At 56.2% G+C, this 18785-nt stretch overlaps 1 long non-coding RNA gene across 1 annotated transcript; it reads right to left on the bottom strand.

Annotated features, from left to right (window-relative positions):
* On the bottom strand, nucleotides 1-9362 carry LOC119539820. Its single transcript, XR_005217949.1, has 2 exons — nucleotides 8667-9362; nucleotides 1-1220 (listed from the first exon to the last, which is right to left on the bottom strand). It is a non-coding gene; the product is annotated as an uncharacterized LOC119539820 (long non-coding RNA).
* Between the last annotated feature and the right edge of the window lie 9423 nt (nucleotides 9363-18785).

Here is an 18785-nt window from a genome sequence, read left to right as displayed (position 1 = left end):
GACGAGAACTGAGTATTAATTTTAGTTATTCACCAAACTTACAAAGGCCCAAGATCTGTGCTGGGCGTAGATGTTTAAAGGTGGAAAAACACTCTCCTCCAAAGCTCAGACAGCGGGAAGGGAGCCCATTCAAAGCTACCTGTGAGCCAGGGCGCAGGTGTGGGGCACCTGGAGGGGTCGGGCAGGGCCTGGAGCCACCAGGACCGGGGACGAGGAGCGTGGGTGCCGTGCTGGCAAGGGGCCCTTGTGCTGGGCCAAAGCCACCAGGGGCACGGGCAGCTCTTTGCTTCATTTCTCTGGGAGCAACACAGGCAGACATGTGAGACAATCGAGGCTGACATAGGAGGTGAGGTCATCTAAGGAGAGGAAGGGCTGAGAAATTACTGTGAACAGGAGGGGCAGAGGGTGCCAAGCGGCAGGGGATTGAGGCTCCCCAGGTGATCCCACCTGCAGGAAGGTGAGACGGGTGCTGGCTCTTCTTTCTAGAAGCTGTAATGGAAAAGGAATGTGAGAGAACAAGGAGAACCAAGGGAGGTTATTTTTAAGGTGAGAAATGTTTGGGAATAAACTAAGGAGGCAGATACTAGATGAAACGAGTAATTGATGGGGAACCTCTGAGAGGTGGAGGGGGCATGGGAGGGGGTTTTGAATTAGCTTTGAATGGAAGGGGATACTTTGGCGGGGGGCGGTAAGAAAAGATGGGGCAACTACGGTTTTGGTTACGGTTACATTTATAGGTGGAGAGGCTCTTCATTACCAACATGACAGTAATTAAATACATCCTCAAACACAGTGAAATGTCTCCTGCCGTGAATAAACAGGATTGTTAAGAAACCATTCAGGAGGCTCCTTGAGGGAAACTTCTGGGTGGCCAGACTGGGGGTTCACCTCTTCCAGGGTTTGCTTTGTCCTGACTCCCCTAATTCCCGACCCCTCCCTCTTTAACCTACTCTTAACTCAGAGCGGACCATGCACAGATGGGAAGTGTTCTCATTTTATACCCACCACCGCTCTTCTTCATCATCCTCATCAGTGCAAACTTCACAAATGTGTCACATTAGTAGGTGCTGAAAGGTGCCCGGATCCCCAGAGAGGAGAGACAGCCAAGGAGTCGGGCACAGGCATTTACTCTGAGAGCTGGAAGGAGCCCGCCTGGGCGGCACACAAACAGCGTCTGCACTGGCCGTGGCAGGGAGAAGGCGTTATCTGCGCGTGGGAACCTGTGGAGGGAGGAGGAAGAGGGAGAAAAGTTTGTAGCAAACGGTTTTTCAGTTGACGTCAGTCCTGGATAGGCAGTTAGTCTCCTACTGCCGCGGGCTGGTTTTCTTCAAGGCCTCAGAGGCTGCTGCTGCCTCTGCATTTCTCGAGGAGGCCGGGCTTGTCAGGTGTCAGGAGAGAATTTGGGCCATACCTGCCCTCCCCACGCTTGTGAGCTAACACTAGGCATATGCAGAATGAGGTCAGATGGGGTCCTCATGTCAAGTGTGTGTGTGTATAATGCCCATGTGAATGCATGTGACGTGGCTCTCGCATCCTCATGGGACGGCCGCAGAGCTCGGTACTGGGTATGAGCAGCGTGGGACTCCTAACTGCACAGAGGGCTGCAGAGCCTGGGGCTGGGTGTGTGCAGCGTGGCCCTCGTATCTGCACGGACAGCCGCAGAGCTCGGCACTGGGTGTGTGCAGCATGGCCCTTGTATCTGCACAGACGGCCGCAGAGCTTAGCACTGGGTGTGTGCAGTGCAGGACTCATATCTGCAGAGACGGCCGCAGAGCCTGGGGCTGGGTGTGTGCAGCGTGGCACTCGTATCTGCAGGACGGCCGCAGAGCTCGGCACTGGGTGTGTGCAGCGTGGGACTTGTATCTGCACGGACGGCCGCAGAGCTCGGCGTGGGGTTTGGCTCTTCCTCTGGTCCTGGGACAGTTTTGCTCAGACAGGCCAGTTTTGCTCGTATTGAGGTGCTGAGCCCCAATCTCTGACCCACTGTAGCTCAGCTGCTTTCCTCAGGCTGCTGCGCATCTCTTGGGTCACTCCCACCTGTCGGCCGGGATGCCAAGGCGGCAGGTGTGTGAGCCCAGCAGCGTGGGCATGACGGCCCAGGGCAGAGCTGAGCCCCCTCCTGAGGACGGACCCACCCCCGATGGTTTCCCTTCTGCTGGCCCCGAGCTTGAGAAGCTCAGAGGACAGCAAAGTCAACCTCTTGCCCGTGAACACACTGAAGCTCGGACTCTGCACAAGGTTTGCTTCGGGCTTCCATTTCATGAAATGAACGTGACACAATAAAATGTCGTGATCCCGCCCACCGTCTGTTAACAAGGTTAGCGTCTGGTTTTCCTGGTGGACTCTTCAGAAGCAACCTGGTCATTTGGGGGAACGTCTTAAAGAAACGTCAGCCTGACGGAAGCCACCTAGAGATGTTTTCTTCATTGTCCTCCAGCAGCTTCCGAAAGAGCTGAATGGGGCAGAGAAGGCGGCCACCCGAGCTCCAGCCCCCGCCCCGGCCTGCCAGGGGGTGGCAGAGGCCACCAGAGCAGGTTCTCCGGGTGCTGGGTGGCCTGGGTGAAGGGCGGGGACACGGGCTGGTGCGGGGGCTTCGCTCCCCTAAACCCCACCAGCCCAGGGCAGGGTCCTCTCTGGCTCTGCTTTACTGAACACTGGGGTTTGTCTGTCTTTGCTGGTTTGTTGTTACTGTACAAACACTGTGACTCTAACCAGTCAGTGTTTTCCTCTGAATATTTCATGCTAGAAAGCAAATACCTCAGTCTGCACAGCACATTTTTTAAATTTAATCACACTCCTGGTGTGATTTTCTTGTACTGTCTTGTTGCCTTATTTTTGTTTTTATTTTAAATCTATTTTATATAGCTGTATTATGTGCAACTCTGTAAGCTGCTTTAAGTCATTTTTGGACAAAGGATATTCTTGATCAAAAATAAATAATGGATAACCTCATACATATTCTTTGGGTTCCCATTTTGAGAAATCCATGATTCATCCGAGAACTCAGTCGGCCTTGGGGTGTTCCGTGCACAGGCTGCAGGTCCCTGCAGAGGTTGCCTCTCAGCGGGAAGGGGCATTGGCCTGGGGCCTGTCCACGCACAGATGTGTGGTGCTTAATTACACTGATGCTAATGTGTGGGTGAATCATTGTCAATGTGGAAACCACACTGGGGAACTGGAGAGAGACCAATGATCAGCAGATGGCAATCACTTTGGGCCATGTCCTCAAATCGGCCCTGCCTGCCTGCCCGTCCTGGGAGGTGAGACTCCTGTACATGCAGCATGAAGCTGCACAAGGCACGTGACAGAAACAGCTTCACCATCAATGCAGGTGGAATTTCCTGGTGTCAGTGATGGTTCTAAGCCTATCCTTTCTTAAAAATATCCATCTCATGGCGACTTATGGCAACGGCCTGAATAAAGCGTCATAGAACAGCACAAGCATAGATGTGGCCTGTGTCAGCAATGCGTGGATGATTCCATTTAATTTCACACCTCTCCATGGAACACACATTCTCCCAAGCCACCGCGAGTGCACACGAGGCTGCCCCGAGGGGTCAGCAGCCAGGGTGGGCCAGCGTTCTACAACAGTGACCACAATGTCACAGGACAGTGGCGAGTTTCCCACACTTGAGGCTGCTGAAGGCAGCTCTGTCCCGAGGCAATTCAGTCCCATCCTGTGTTAAGTCCACCTTTAGAGATGGGAACAACACCCTACTCAACCTGGCTCACAGGGGAAAAGCAGGGATTCACTGGTGGATGTAACTGAAAACTCAGGGCCTAGACGTGACATCCACACATTTTAATCACTGTGTGGTGGACAACACCGGCTCTGAGTCTCCAGCCCTGCCCGACGCCGGCCTCAGGGCCCTGGACGCTCCCGTCTCCACTCCACCGCGCTTGAGTCGCTCTGCCTGAGTCCCACGGGCAGCCCTAGAGGAAACCGCCAGGGGATCGGCGGGTCCGGCCCCCTGAGCCCCAGAGCCAGGCGTAGGGAGGCCGCAGGGAAGGGCGAGAAGAGTCCGATTCCCGAGAAGAGCCAGGCTGCTCCACCGGAAGGAGGGCAGACGCTGGGCAGCCAAACATCACGGAATCATTAAATCACAACAGGCCAGCACCACCCGCACGCGGCCTCCCAGGAAACAGCCAAATAAATGACCAAATCAAGGTGTGTGTTACTCAAGGACTCCTGGAGGTCGCCCTTCTCTCCAGTCTCGCGGGTCAAAGAAATCCTGCATTTTCGCATCACGCTGTGCGGTGAGGCCGCGACGGCCACCAGCGCCACCAGCGTCAGCCTCGGGGAAGGGGGACCCGCCTCACGGCCAGTGGGGGTGCGGCCCGAGGCGGGGTCCGGGCGCCCAGGGCACAGGGGTGACGGAGGTGCGTGGCCTCCAGTCCCGCCCGCAGCACAGAGGGCGCTGGGCGCGGGCCCCGCTGAACCCCGCGGGCTCCGGGGAGGCGCAGTGGGGTCGCTGCCCAGGCTGCCCAGGGAGCAGGTTCTCCGCATCCCCACATCCGCACACTTCTTGTTTCCAGGAGCTCCAGGCAGCGTTTTTCAGGACCATGCCTGATGTTTTGCCTCCTCAAGGTTCGTTCGTCGCTTTAATAACACTTTGGTGAGAGTCTTTTCAGAACCGGGGACTCCAGCCTCAACCCCTGCTATTAGCGGAAAGCCCTGAATAACCTCCGCGTGGTGCACTGGATAAACACCTTGCTGATTATTTCTAAGGCTTTGCGCCTTATTTGACAGGTTGATTGCGGTCGCAGTTGACTCGTCTGGGGGAGGGTGGCGGCCGGTTGCTAAATCCTAGGCTCCCAGGATTACTCCGAGGGTACCGGCGGCGGGGGCTCTTTCCCGGAGGCGAGGGCGAGGCGGGGGACTTGGCCAGGTCCCCGGCGGGAGGCGCGCAAAGTATGGAGGGCGGCGAGAAAGGAACAGGCGGGACAAGCTTCTTTTTGGGTGAAAAAACCAAGAGAGTTTATTAGGGGAGAGTACAAGCTTATATCGGGCGTTTAGAGGGCGGGGTAGCTGTAGGGGTTAAAGGCTTGGATTGGTTCTGAGAGGGCGCGGAGGTTGATTGAAAAGGGGCGGGAGTTGCTCTGGCAACGGTGTCTGGCAACAATGTATGCGCACCGGTGGTGATGGGAGTTGCGCTGGCAACGGGGAGTGTCCGGGCAAGATAAGGGGGTGGGGAAAAGGCGGTTCCCTCCGGCAAGCCTCCCCTAACATTGGTATATTTTGGGTGAGGAAATGGGGCCTGCCTCCGGCCTCACTTTCCCAGGCCCGGGGGGCTGTAGAGGGCGCACTCACCCGTACCCACTACCCTCCCCAGGGGTGGATCCGGTCCCCCAGCCCAGGCCCGCCAAGTTAAAGCGCGTAATCAGTGTCCCGCAGTTGATCGCATTAGTCTGCGTAGCCACCAAGCTTTTGTTGTCAGCTTCTTCCACGCCCTCTCGGCTGTGTTAAGTGTTCGGCCCACACAGCAGACTTGGGGGAGGGAGAAGGGGAAAGTGCAATCTAAAACAAACGCAGGCCAAACCGATTCTGAAAAGCAAGAAGGACAAACGCCGTCAGAGGTCTTGGGAGATGTATTGGTTCGTCTGTCAGCACGTCCCTCGGCTGCAAACTGTTTGAACGACAAGGATCGATGGAAGGCAAGGCCTCAATAGAGTAATTATACTAATTGCAGGGACTAGAAGACGGGCGGCCTGCAGGGTACACAGACAGTGTCTCTGCAAATCAGACACATTCGTTAAGGAGGACAAGGTCCAGTGCCCTCCTGAGGCTTTTCCTATAATCAGCTTTCCAAGAAATGCCAAGTGCAGTGGCCAAACATGGCTTGACTTCTTCACTCAGTGGAAACTCACACTGGGATCTGCAGAACGGTGAAGAAATAAAAGCCAAAGCGCCTGCCTTTGGGGGACCTTCAGCTCAGCTCAGTTCACAGCAGGACATGTGCATGCGGGTGCACATGAGCACATGCACACACAGGTGTGCACACACATGTACATGCACCCACTCATGCACAGGCATGCACACTCACATATAGACTCACATGCACACATATCCTCATGCACAGACACATACACACAAGCCTGCACACCCATTCATGCACACACACAGGCACACACATGCATGCACCCACTCATGCACTCATGCATGTATACACACCCACTCACACATGCACAGACACACACAAACCCATGTGCACACATAGACACACACACCCACTCATGTACATGCATCCACTCGTACATGCACACACACAGGCATATATACCACTCACACTCATACACACCCTCACTTGTGTACACACAGATGCACACTCATTCACACTCATGTACACACACCCTCATGCACATGCACAGGCACACACACTCATGTACACGCATCTTCTCATGCACACACACACACTATGCACACACAGGCACAGGCATGCACAGCTACATAAACACTCACAGGCACACACTCACTCATTTATACACACCCACTCCCACATGCACAGGCATACACTCACATACACATACATCCATACACACACACAGGTGCACACACCCACTCATGTACATGCACCCACTCATGCACACACACAGGGCATGCACACTCACATTCATATACACACTCTTGCACACACAGACACACACCCACTAATGCATATGCACACACTCATGCACGTAGGCACACACTCACATGCACACACACCTTCATGTACACACATATTCACGTACATGCAGCCCACTTATACTCACACAAAGACACACATTCGCTCATGTACACACAGATGCACAGGCACACACACTCACATGTATACACACCATGCACACACAGAGGCAGAGGCAGAAAGTCATACACACAGACTACACTCATGCTCACTCACACACCCACACTTATACACACACGTGCACAGGCATACCACACACATACACAAAGCACACATACACATACACCCACTCATGCACTCATGCATGCACATGCACACACACACATACTGCAAATGTCAAGAACTTAGAACGTAAATACCATGGTGGCATGGGTCAGGTGGGCGCTGCCTTGCTTTGGTGGGGTTTGGACTGGAGACAGGATGAAAGCCTCTCAGGCACGGGCACTGCTCTTGGGACCCAGGAGCCCCTGGCACAGAAACCCGCAGCTGCTATCATACGTGGGTGTGAAAAGCGTCTTGTCAGGCCTGGCGGTTTTAAAGCTCTTGCGCAACGTGCAGTGGCGGCTCCCCGGGACCTGCGGCCTGGGCCAGTGGTCCCCACGAGGGGCGAGGGCGGTGCCAGCGGAGGAAACGGGCCGCGGCTGCAGGTGAGTCTGCAGCTACTGAAGGAATCTGTCCCCCAGAAACTACACTGTAGAATAATCAGTAAACATCTTCTATGGTTTTTAAACCACGAAAGAGGCTTGGAAATCATAAAAACACGCACAATCCCCGAGTCATATAGCAGTGTTTAAGGAGAGTTCCGACAGTTTTAGTTAAACGGGCCAAGCCCAAGGGTGAGATTTACGACGGAGCACAGAGCTGCCCCGTCTTCCAGGAAGCGCCGGGAGCCGAGGGCGGAGGGCGGGGGGCGCGCGGCGGAGGATGGAGGGCGGGGGGCGGAGGGCGGAGGATGGAGGGCGGCGGGCGGAGGATGGAGGGCGCGGGACGGGGGGCGTCAGGCGCCGGGAGCCGGGGGCGGGGGGCGCGCAGGGGCGCCCCCGGTTCCGAGCGGCTCCCCCCGGCCGCGCTCCCGCCTGCAGGGTGCGCCTCGGCCGGCAGGGGGTGGCAGCGCGCAGGGAGTCGCCTTCCCCGCCCGTCCTGGTCCGGGAGAACCTGCCGGGAGAGGGACTGACCCTCAGCCCCGGCCGCCCGGGAGCCTGGGGCGGGCTCAGCCGGCACCGACCTGCCCGGGCGGTGGGAGCCCCGCGTTTCCCGGACCCCGTCGCTGCAGCGTCACTGAGGGTTGAGTTTCTATCTTCTCCTTACTTCAGTGGTTTCTGGTTGGAGATGTAAATTTTAAGCAACATTAGAACCCTTCACCGCCCTCCTTTCCCCGAGCTGAAGTCTCCTGTTTGCAGTGGAGACTGGAGACGCAGGTGCACTTGGCTCCCGGAGAAGCAACACCCGAGGCCCCCTTCCTCCTGTTAGGAAAGGACAAAAAATGAAAAAGGAGAGAAAATCCTTTCCAAGCAGTGCCACTGCCGCGCCGAAAACAGGCAGAAAAAATTGAGCTGTTCTCTGAATTGTGTTTTATTTAGTGATGCAAATGTTTATTTAAAAATCCAACTTGTATTAAAACATAATGCAAAATTTCATCTCCTGGCCATTTTTCAAAGCCCCTGTTTGACAGTAGTGTTGACTTTAGCCTTATTTTCAAAATAGTTTAAAAATCACGAGAAAGCATTTGTTCCATTGAATAAGAATTCTTACTCTGCAGTAAATCTGATGGCTTCCCATGAGTTCGCACCATGCATTTGCGGCCAGCCCCAGTCCACCTGGAGCAGCCTCACACCCTTCCGAGCTGACAGGAGAGCCAGCCCTCCTCGTCCTCAGGGCACAGCCCTCGTCACCTCAGTCACCCACAAGCTGCGATCACGGAAAACACTGCTGCTGTAATTATTTTGAACACACTAATAGCTGCTAGGTCAGTCAGAGTAAGAAAAATAAGAGAGCATAGCTTACCTTCCTTCTTGAAATCTCCTCCTCCTTTGTGCAGATCGAGCTTCTGGCCGGCATTGCTTTCCTTCTCGGAAGAGCTGCTTGGAACTTCCTTGCCAGGCAGGTCTGCTGGCAACAGTTCCCTCTGTTTTTGCTTGTCTGGTCAAGTCTTTATTTCTCCTTCAGTTTGGAAGAGTAGTTCACTCGGTACAGAATTCTAGGTCGGTGCTTGCTTTCTTCCAGCATCTTAGGTATTTACCTCCACTCTCAGTGCTCACGTGGTTTCTGAAGAGAAGTTTGATGTAATCCTTGGCCTTGTCCCCGTACCGGGAAGGTGATTATTCTCTGAATTCTTTCAAGACTTTCTTTTTGTCATTGATTTTCTGCAGCTCGAAGACGACGTGCCAAGGTGTGGTTTTCTGGCATTTGTCCTGCTCGGTGTTCTCCCAGCTCCCTGGATCTGTGCTGTGGTGTCTGTCAGCAACTTCGGAAAATTCTCAGCCATTACTACTTCCCATCTTTATTCTGTTCCTTTCTCGCTTTCTTCTCCTTCTAGTATTTCCCTTGCACGTGTTACACGTTTGTAATTGTTCCTGTTCTTGGGTATTCTGTTCCTTTTTTTTTTTTTCCTCTTTGCCTTTCAGTTTGGGAAGTCCCTGTTGACTCAGTGGTTCCTCCCGCAGCCCTGTGCAGTCTGCTGATGGGTCCACCAAAGGCACTGTCCATGTCTGTTGCATTGCTTTGGATTTGTAGCATCTCCTCTTGATTCTGAGTGTTTCCGTATCTCTGCTTACATAGCCCATCTATCCTTTCACATTGTCCACTTTGTCCATTAGAGTCTGATAATTCCAAGACATCTGTCATATCTGAGTCTGGCACTGGTGCTTGGGCTTTCCCTTCAGAAGTGTTTTGGTTGCCTTTTAGCTTTGCCTTGTAATTTTCTGTTGAATGCGGGACACAATGTACCAGGAGAAAGAAACAGAGGTGAATAGGCCTTTAGTCTGAGGTTTTATGTTTATCTGCTGGGAATTGGGTTCTGTTCACCATTTTCTGTAGTCATGGGTATGAGAGGCTCACATTTCCTCTGCTCTCCTTGTTTGGGTCTCCTCTGCGGTCTTTTGGTTTCCCTGGAGACTCCTCCCTGGTGGTTCTTTCAGTGGCAAAGTTCTGTGATGATTCAGAAGCCTGATGTGGTGGTGAGGTCAGAGGGAGGAAGTGTTCTGTAACCCTGCACTTAGGTCCCAGGAAGGCAGGACGGAGGGAGTTGGTGTTTCCTAGGCTAGAAGTGGGGGAGGAGTTGGGTGCTTCCCCCCCAGGTCCATTAGGCTAGAGGGGGGTGGGAGTTGGGTGTCGCCTCCGCAGGTCCCAGACTAGAGGGGGAGGAATTGACTATTTCCTCCCCAGGTCTGTCGGGCTCTGGTGAAGCCCAGATGGGTGGCTCTGCTGAAATGGTTTCCTTGAGAGCAGCCCTTTTTAGGGAGAAGGGAATTCTCTCTGGTCCCATTTCAAAAGCATTACTTCCCCTCCCTCTGGGGGAAGCATGAGGGGAGTTTTCTCCCATCTTCATTTTAAGGACCTGGTGAGGTTTCTGGAGATAAAATGCACTAAAGTGAGGGGCCTCTGCTAAGACTGCCCCCCTACCAACCTTCTGACTGCCCAGCTGAGCCACACCGTCTCCAGCAATTCATCAGTCACCTCCGAGTGTCCTCCCCCTTGTCGTTGCAGCGGCGGGTTCTGCTCTCTGTCCTCACCTGTCTCTCCAGGTTTGGGGTGGTGGTGGCCCTGTGACATCAATTCTAAGACAGAAGAGTTGTTGATTTTCAGCTTTTCAGCTTTTTTCCTATTGTGAGAATGGGAGTGACAACTTCCAAGCTTCATTACACTTTGGACCAGAAACTGGGAGTTGCAATAAATTTTAGTTCAGATTGTATTTTGAGTTTTCATTTGGTTGAAACTATACCCTTGAAATGTGTCACCTAAAACTAGAGGCCATTTTTCCATAAAACAAAAGTGTGTAGAGCCTTGAACATCCAGAAGTGTTCACTCAACTGCAGTGGGGACTGTGGCCGAGAGCTGGCGACCTCCGGGCTGCAGCTGCTTGCCTGGAAGTGCGTTGCCCCCTCCCTTCCTTCCGCCGTTCCTTCCTTTTCCTCGGGCTTCACCCGCACACTGTGACCTGCCAGGTGGTGGCCGTCGTGGACATGCAGCGCAGTCGAGCCACATCCAAAGCCAGGACTGCCCAGCTGAGCCCGTCGACCCACAGACTGCGGAGCACACCCATCAGGGGCCATTTGAAAGCCGCTATATTTGGGGGTGGTTTGTTACATATGCAGCACGTAAATAACTGGAGCAATGGCACAGGGAAATTCTCTATTTTAAAGAGCAAATAATCCCAGCCAAGAGAAATAGCTGGGAAGGAGGGGATATTACTATAAACATTTATTTATCATTTATAATTTTATTCTTCAAGTCATTGTTTCGAAACTTTCCAATAAGTACAATTAGGAGATTATGAAGGGACATGGGGGATTCAGTAAGCGTTGGATGGATAAGGAAGCAAGAAAATGAGTGTTTCCTATTATATAAATCCCCTAGAAGAAAGCATCTCATGACCAACAATCAATCCATAAGTTTCATTAAGAATCTACTACTTACAAGCCATGTGGGGACACAAGCCCCATCCCCAGGAAGATGAGAGAACATTAAAAGTGATGATAATGTGCCGACTGGGTTTGTAGCCACAACGTGGGTCCGCGACGAGGGGATGCTCCTGGGCCGGGAGCCTGGGAATGGCTCCCCCAGCTGTGGGACCCTCTGCGCCTGGGAGGGCTCCAGGGGCCGGAGCTGGCACTCAGGGCAGTGGGAGGGGGCGAAGGTGCTGGATGGGGGTAGCAGCCCCCTGTGAGAAACGAACCCAGGGCAGTCGGGGGCGCAGGCCCCCTGAGCAGGGGGCGCCGGGCGTGGGTCGGGACCTCGGTGTGGAGCCAGGGGGGAGTGGAGGGGCCGGGTGTGGGGTGATGTGTGTGCCGGTCCTGGAGTTGAAGACGCTAAGGGGCGCCTCGTGGTGCTGGGACATGGGCACCAGATGTACGGGGCACCATCAGCACTTCCAGAGGCTTTTCCTTTTGTTGTGATTCTGGTAAACCCTGTGGAATAACCGAACAGAAAACCGAAGGTGGGTGTGACCCGCCCAAGGCTCCACGCCAGCCCGGGTCTCCTGCTCTACTGAGAGAGCAGCACGGGCGTCTGCTCCTCGCCAGGTTTTATTTTGTCTCCAGTGACCTTGTTTGCAGCCCAAAACAGCCCTATAAAGCTGCTCTTTAGCTGCTTTGAGGAGTGACACATTACTCTTTGTTGGAAATAGTGATACCGACTGCCAGACCGAAATAGAGTGTGCCTATCACTGAAATAATTCAAAAAGCTATTTTTGTGTGTCACATTCTGCATGATAAAAACAGTCATTTCAGGTGACTTTAAAGACAGAACCCTCTGCGAATCCATTCAGAGCTGCACCCATTGGCTGAGCACGACACCTCACACAAAGTGCACACAAACGGCTCCGTTCCGGGTGGCGGTGCACACATAATAACGTCGACGTTGCACAGAAGAGGTCTTCATTGCTGAACTACCTGGGAAAGTTTTGCAAGTTGGGAAAACTCATCTGCAGCTAATGGTCTTCTGCGTTCGTCTCTTCTGCTGCTTTAAAGGCAAGGGCGCTGTTTCCACCGGCCCATCAAGGGTTAAAACGCACCCTTTTTCCCTCTTTTTCCCTCTGTGAAACTGCTCTGAGTCACCTGCACTGCTGACTTGTCCCTGAGGCCTCTGCGTCTGCCTGGACGCCGAGGCCCTTCCCACACGAGGGGCCCAAGGGGCATGAAGGCCCAATGGCCCCAGACTCACATCAGGCCCATCTCCCTCCTCTCAGACCCTCAAAGACATTCCCGTGAGCCGTGGGGCGGAAAGAGCCAGGGTCTGCGGCACAAATGGCGGAGAGACATCCCGTCACACGCTGGGGGGTGGGGTGCGCAGCGGGAGGAGGGGGCCCTGCAGACCGTGGGGAGGGGGCCGTGCAGACCATGGGGAGGGGGCTGTGGACACTGTGGGGAGGAGGGGGCTGTGCAGACCGTGGGGAGGGGGCCGTGCACACAGTGGGGTGGGGGCCGTGGACACAGTGGGGAGGGGCTGTGCACATTGTGGGGAGGGGGCTGTGGACACAGTGGGGAGGAGGGGGCCGTGCACACAGTGGAAAGGGGGCTGTGGACACAGTGGGGAGGGAACTATGGACACAGTGGGGAGGGGGCTGTGCACACAGTGGGGAGGGTCCGTGCACACCCAGAGGAGGGGGCCGTGCCCACTGTGAGGAATGGTGTGACAGGCTGCACTTCAGATGTTTTTGTTCCATAAAGTAATTCAATTTGGTTCCTTTTGTTCCAACAATCCTGTAAAGTGAGAGTGGACGGCAGCAGACCTGATGCGTGCCCTGCAGCCAGTGTGTGCCCTGCAGCTCCTGCAGGTAAACCCACTACCCCTCTGTGATGAGGCTGCAGGCGGGGACCGTCGAGGAGGGCTCTCGGGCCGGGTGAAAGGAGCCTCACAGCGGGACGCTCCAGTGCGGTCGTCGTTGACTTGTCTATTGGGGGGGAGTGGTGGCCGGTTGCTAAATCCTAGGCTCTCAGGATTGCTCGGAGGGTACCGGCGGCGGGGGCTCTTTCCCGGAGGCGAGGGCGAGGCAGGGGACTGGGCCCGGTCCCCGGCGGAGGCGTGCAAAGTATGGAGGGCGGCGAGAAAGGAACAGGCAGGACACCTTTCTTTTAGGATGAAGAAGCCAAGAGAGTTTATTAGGGGAGAGTACAAGCTTATATCGGGCGGTTTAGAGGGCGGGGTAGCTGTAGGGGTTAAAGGCTTGGATTGGTTCTGAGAGGGCGTGAAGGTTGATTGAAAAGGTGCGGGAGTTGCTCCGGTAACGAAGAGGGTGGAGGGCACGGGTAAGGCACGGGGGTGGGGTTTTTCTCCGGCAAGCCCTCCCCAACGATTGTACTTTGGGGTGAGGAAATGGGGCCTGCCTCCGGCCTCACTTTCCCAGGCCTGGGGGACTGTGGAGGGCGCTGTCGCCCGTGCCCACCACCCTCCCCAGGGGCTGATCAGGTCCCCCAGCCCAGGCCCGCCAAGTCGAAGCACGTAATCAGTGTCCCGCACTCCAGCCCAGCCTCGGGCCGACTCGGCCGGAAGGAGCCGCCTGAGAAACCACACGGGGGTTCGAGGGTCTCGTACCTTTCCGTCGGCGGGGCCGGGGGCTTTGCACGCCATCACCATTTCATCCTTTATGGTGGCTCTTGAAACCACTTTTATTTTTTGGGAAATATCAGCTGATTCTTGCGTCTTTTTCTTATAAGTTATTGTGAATGAGGAGAAGCTGGCGAGGCCCCAGCAGGGTCCCCTCACCGCAAACGGGGGAGCCACTCACAGGCCCGTTTGGCGACGTTTCCCCACACAAGCTGGAGGGCCCTTTGGTTATCAGGATGCCTCGAGTTTAAAAAAAAAGTTTCACTTTGGAATCACGGGCTTACAGGTGGCTTTTCCGAGTGTCCACATGACCCACACGCAGTGCGCGCCTGTTTGTCAACAGAGAAATCTCCGCCGGCCCGGATCGTCCTCTCCGCCTCTGGGAGCTAGTGATGGCGCTCCCGCCCAGAACCCCAGCCCGGGCAGCTGGTTCTGGGGGCCCAGGCTTGTGGCAAGTTGCCCTCCGCCTCCTTGGGATTCTAGGGAAGAAATGTAGAATCTCCTTACCTGCAAAATTGCCAAGAACTGACGGTTCCTGGGCCAACTCCGCACCCACCCGAGCTCTTGCTGGTACGTGTTCGGTTTTGTGGATTTAGCTGTTATTCTGGCAAGGCTGGCCCCATGTGGGCACCAAGGACATGGAGAGACCGTCCCAGGCTCAGTGACTGCCCTCCTGGGTAAACATCCAACATCGGGCACCTGGAAATCCCCGAGCACACGGGGCGAGGGGAGAAGCCCCCTGCGGGGAACGTGGTTGGCGTGGTCAGTCTCTGCTGCCCAGGGCAGTGTCGGCCTCGGGTGCCCCAGGCCCTAGAGACAAAGCTGGGCTCCTGGCTGCAGCCACACTTCACCAGGAAGGACGGCACGGAGCGTGCTGCATGGTCAGAGGCTGGCAAAGGCGGAGAAGGAGACACCGTGCGTGCCCTCAGTTTTGCTCTGATCGAAGCCAGGGCAACCTCACTGGATCTGGTTGTCCACAAAATGGTTGAACATGCACAGGCCACGTGTCCACAAAACTAAATGAGTGAGCCCCTTCCAGCGCCTTTGCCGGCTGCACCAAGCTCGTTTCCTTCTCTCCTCTCTTGAGGGAAGGGGCCCTGGCCTTTCCGACTGTCCCTCCTAGCTGAGGACAGGACCACAGGCGCCACTTTCCAGGGTCTCGACCACGTGATTTCTTCCCCCACCATTTGTCAGGAAAGGCCGAGAGCAGCAGCAGTTAACGGCCTGGATGCTCCGCCTTCCCGCACTCGCCAAGTGCTTCCTGCACCCCGACGTCCACCCCTTGCCACTGCGCACACCTCGGGGAGCTGGAGATCTGCAATTAGACGTCTGCCCCACCCGGTGGCTCCGGCGCAGGGGCGGGGGCTGCCCTGTCCCGGGCAGGGAGGCTCGGCTGCTCCAGCCTGTCATTATCTCCCGGCCCATAGCTGGGCCCTGAGTCACCCCTGTGGGAAGCGCCCGCACCCACCTCGCCTATTTCTCCGGGACTCCGAGCCGCGGGGACGGCGGCTGCCTTGGATGAAAGCAGCGGCTGCAATGTCTGCTTTCCTGGGCTCAGTGGCTGGAACAGCCCAGGCGGAGCGTGAGGTTCGTCCCCTCAGCATGGAGCACCGTGCAAGGCAGGCGGAGCCCGGGAGCAAGCCCATGGTGAGTCGGTCACGGTGTCTACTGTGGGGGTGGGGGGACGTGTCGTGCTGAGAAGCTTCCCTGTGGCTTTTTATAAAATTAAGATGGAAGAGGGTTTGTAATCAAAAGATCGTGGTCTTGCTCATTATTTTAAAGTGAAACATGCCTCTACATACCACACGGTGTGAGTGATGAGGGGCCTGGCGTGGTGGGTTTGGGTGGGAGCCCCTGATTCTGTGGCTGAGCAGGACATCGTGGCTTTTTGAGGCCATGCAGCTCTGAGGGGAGGGGATTCTTGACTCACGCCGAGTGCTAACAAATGAGGCATTTATTTCTCGGAACTGTGTCACATTGTAACTTTTCATCTTCTTTAAACGTACCTCTTTTAAGAGTGTGTGTGTGTGTGTACGCTTTGTGTGCACATGTGTACGTGTGTGTAAACATACACAGACACGTGCCATGAGGAAACGAGCAGCTGAGGGGGTGCTCGTATTTGTCTGTCCAAGACCAGCCCTCGCCTCAGGGGCACTCGGGGCTGCCCGTCCCATCACGTCCCTGAGAACCGCTGGCCCCCCATGAGCGGGCAGAGCCCTGGGCCTCGCGGGGGCCTCCGCTGGGTGACCTGACGGCCCCCTGCCCGGGCAGCCCACAGTCTGTGTTTCCAGGGACCGCAGCCCCTGGGGCAGGGCAGATGTTTTCGTTTCGTGTCCTCCTTCCCAGTGTGAATTCTAACTTCCCTGGTTTGAACCGTCGGAAGAGTGTGAGCTGTGTGCACCTCCTCTGACCTGAGCCGCCTCCTTTCGTGACCTGCGGTTGCTCCACAAGCAAATGCAAACGCTGTTCCTGGACTGATCACTGCTGCTCATTTCTGACACTCACCGTCTTGTGCACCTGGGCCGGCGAGCTGAGCTGTATGATACCTTAGGAGAATGGAGGGTAGAAAATCATAAACTGTGTCTAGATGTAACCAACAAGTTTGGGACAATTTTCAGATTAATATTCAAATGTTGTTTATTCAACTCATCTGCTCATTCACTTAGCAAGCACAATAACAAGTTGTATTCTGGAAACTCAACCATGTCCAAGCTCCTATAATTCTTAGATTTTAAAAGTCTCTTTGTGATTATTAGCAGTTCATTGTGACAAACTGTGGAAAATTAAAGAGGTTTTCTCCACGCCCTGGAGGCAGAGACGCGTGTGCACTCCCAGGGGCTCCAACCTTACCTGGGGGCTCGGCTTGGCCCCGGACCCTCGGCCGCGCTTGGGGCCAGCAGAGGCCAGACACGGCCCCCCCACCGGGTCTCCCGGCCATGGGGCAGACCCCTCACCCTCACGCAGGCCAGCCTGGTGCACCCTGTCGGGGGGTACCCCCTTGGACCCCTCGGCCCCCCCGGCCATGACCTGGCACCGGCTCCCTCAGGGTGACGAGGTCAAAGACCCCGTCCACGGTGGGAGGGGCCCCTGGCCAGCGCTGCTGGAGCCCAGGAGAGTCGGCAGAGGCGTCTTTGGGGCTCCTGGAGCCTTCGCTCCGGGTCCATGAGCCTGGTTCCACGGCACTGCGGCCGCTCCATCCCCTGTGCAGACGGTGTGACGTGGGGTTTCCTGGTGGGCCAGCAGGCGGGGGACACAGCCTCTGCCTCAGGAGCCAACGACCCCATAGCAACGGGCACCTTCTCACGCCTTCTCGCGCCCTCCTGCACATGTTGGTGCCAGGGCAGCTCGGCTTAGCCAGGCCTGTGGTTGCCGCCCCCACCCCATGCCCCCATCTTCAAGGGGACCACAGGGGCCCTGCGTGCATCTCCCCAGCCTGCAGGGTTCAGTGGCATGCAGCGGACGGGGGCAGTGGGCAGGGGCAGCAGACGGGGACAGCGGACGGGGGCAGCGGATGGGGCAGCAGATGGGCAGTGGACGGGGGCTGTGGATGGGCGCAGCGGACAGGGGCAGTGGACGGGAGCAGAGGACGGGGACAGTGGATGGGGGCAGTGGATGGGGGCTGTGGATGGGGACAGTGGATGGGGACAGTAGACGGGAGCAGCAGACGGGGGCAGCAGGCGGGGGCTGTGGGCAACGACACCCTGTCTGCCATGACCCCCGGGATACCTGGAGGGTTTCTTCCCTCACATCCGAGGTCTTCGTTGGCCTCCACCCCTTTCTCTAGCTCATCTGAGGGTCCCTCTGTGCCCACCAGGCCCAGCCCACAGAGGAGGACATCCGGGAGCGGAGCGGTGCCTGTGGGGGGCAGTGCACACCCCCCAGACGCTAAACGGAGCCGCGATCCCCAAGTCAGGGAAGGAGGGTCCAGGACCCCAGGCACGGATCGGTGGGGGGCCGAGGGAATGTCGGGGCAGAAGCGCCCCAGGCCTGGGGCTCAGGCGGGAGCAGGGGACAGCCCTGGCACAAGCGACAGGCCAAGGGTGGTGGGAGCAGCATCGCGGCAATCAGGCTGGAGCCCGGTGGGTCTGGGGGTGGCTAGAAAGGCCAGAGCGGACCCGTGACGAGGGGAAAGAAGCGTCTGCCGGGAAACCTCTGAAATGCTGGTGGCCGTGGGGACACGACAGGGCGAGGTAGTGAGCGGTGGGCGCCTCCTCGAGGTAAGTCCACTCTGCTCTGTGCAGGAAAAAATCCAACTCTCCCCCAGCTCTGCCCCTAAGGCCAGCGAGCTTCCCCCAAACACCCTCCCTGCTCCTTGGGCGAACAAGCCCTTTGCAGAAAATTCTGCAGGCGACCCTCCCACGTGAGAACGCAGCCGGAATCTCCGGTCAGTCGTCCTCCTCGGCTCCTCCGCGGGCGTCTTCCTTCCTCTTTCTCATGTCCTTAGCTGATTTCGGATCAGTTTGCCTCCCGCAGCTCCCCTCTGCTCCGCTCACACCGCTGTCCCCTCCCCGTTGGTGACTTGCAGTTCACACGATCGACTTTCCCGTGGACACGCACAGCTGTCCCAGGCTTAACCCGGGCCGTTGCCTGCAGGACGAGGCACACAGCTCCCCTGCTGGTGTGCAAGGGGGACGCTCCCCTGCTGGTGTGCAAGGGGGAAGGCGTTTCCTCGTCACCTTCACCAAGGGAAGAAAATCTGGGGACCGAAACTTTCACTGAGTTCCAGACAGGCCTCCGGGAAATTTTGAATCTTAGAAGGTCGGAACTTCAAAGGACCCTAGACCTGATCCAGTTGGCCTGCTGGCTGTTAGTTTCCTTTTTCAATGTTTGAGACAACATTTAAAATTCAGAAGATTTGAC

Source organism: Choloepus didactylus, chromosome 7, assembly GCF_015220235.1.
Source record: "Choloepus didactylus isolate mChoDid1 chromosome 7, mChoDid1.pri, whole genome shotgun sequence".
Taxonomy (NCBI): domain Eukaryota; kingdom Metazoa; phylum Chordata; class Mammalia; order Pilosa; family Megalonychidae; genus Choloepus; species Choloepus didactylus.
Note: the sequence above shows the minus strand (reverse complement) of the source record. Positions and strands in the feature narration are given on the sequence as shown.